The sequence below is a fragment of the Selaginella moellendorffii genome, unplaced genomic scaffold (assembly GCF_000143415.4).
Source record: "Selaginella moellendorffii unplaced genomic scaffold, v1.0 SELMOscaffold_205, whole genome shotgun sequence".
Lineage (NCBI taxonomy): Eukaryota > Viridiplantae > Streptophyta > Lycopodiopsida > Selaginellales > Selaginellaceae > Selaginella > Selaginella moellendorffii.
Window position 1 is genome coordinate 54673 of NW_003314465.1, and position 823 is coordinate 55495.

Genomic DNA, 823 nt, shown 5'->3' on the forward strand with positions numbered 1-823 from the left:
TTTGGTGTGCATTGACCTTTCCATCGACACTGCAAAGGGACATCACAATCAGATGCAGGATCACAAGAAACCAACTTCACTAACTCTGGTTTCACCAAGATCTATGTAAGGAGTTATGAAATGAAAGGACCCTCTCTATTGAAATGTGTTTATGGTCCTAGGGGCATTGTGACATATCAAAGGATTTTGCATCAAGTTCTGTATTTGCATGTTTATCAAGCTACTGAATTGCTAAACCCTAAACCCTAAACCCTAAACATGTGGCAAATGCTGCGTGAAGAAAGATGCCCTTTCTGGGCAAATGCTGTAAGAGGCAGATGCCGAGCAGATGTATCTCAGGCTAGCGAAGGGGACAAACAAAAGCTAGCTATAAACATGACGGGATGCAAATAGATTACTAGGCTGGTCCTGCGAAAATCAAAAACCATAATTGAAAACATTGAAAATGCAGAAAGAAAAGTTTATAATATTTTTGAATTTTAAGCAACCAAAGGAATGTAAGTAGGGCATGTGTTTGTAAGTTTAAAAATGCCTCAACCACTTAAATTCCCAAGTAAATAAAGCTGTTTCTATTTTTGGTACAGGTAAACTTTATAGCATGTGGGCTCATGCAATTTTGAACCCAAAAATGCACCAAAAAATGCTCGACTAACATTATTCTTTGAATGGCGTGTGGCCTTATATTGCCATACATGGACGTACACACACAGCATAATTATTCCTTTACACGGCGAATAATCTTGGTGCGGATCGCTGACACGGCATGGCAAAGTTCGAATCACTGACATGGCACAGTTGGATCGAGGCAAGGACATGATGTGAC